The sequence below is a fragment of the Giraffa tippelskirchi genome, chromosome 4 (assembly GCF_054371585.1).
Source record: "Giraffa tippelskirchi isolate mGirTip1 chromosome 4, T2T-mGirTip1v1.2.pri, whole genome shotgun sequence".
NCBI lineage: Eukaryota > Metazoa > Chordata > Mammalia > Artiodactyla > Giraffidae > Giraffa > Giraffa tippelskirchi.
In genome coordinates, this window is record NC_137278.1 from 142399339 (window position 1) to 142400075 (window position 737).

The window sequence follows — 737 nt, forward strand, 5'->3', positions numbered from 1 at the left end:
TAGCTTTTTCTGCCAAGTGGCAGATAGGGTTGCATTTTCTGGTCTAAATTCCAAACTTAGAATGAGTAGCTTAGAAGCTGAGGAGAAAGGATGCCTGCTAATTTCTAGTTTAATTTTAGAAACGTTTTTAATTGTAGTCAGCTTAATTTTTACTAAGGGTACGCATATAAAATAATGGAGGAAATGGATCAGTTCATTACTGTTGACACTGCAGAACTAACAGAATCAACCTGCTAATGTGTTTCTTCCTTAATTTATTTATTCAATCATTAAGCACTTTTGAGTATTTATTTCTATGCTAAGATTACTATCAAAGTTGCTGAGAAGAAATAGACACGAATAAGACCTGGCTCCTGGCTTCCAGAAATCAATACAGGCTAGTGAGAGTTTAATATTGCCCTTGCATGTATGGGGAGATTTTAAACTGTTGATCATTTACATTAAAATTTGGCATTTGCAACTGACTAAAAACTGAAGAGCACAACTGCAGGAAGTGTATTAAGAAGATATCATTCTAAATCACTAATGCAGAGAAGGAAAAGATTTCTCATTCTATGAGACTCATATCCCCCTCAAACTGAGGTTACTCACAATCTTAAATCCCTATTCTAATCAGTAGTGGAAGCCTGTTCTTGAGTTTACTCTTTAAGTATGCTCAATCAATGTTTGGTATTCTCCTGTTCTCTCTCCCTTGGTAAGCATTTAATTTTCTTGAGGCTCACATAGCATCATGAGAG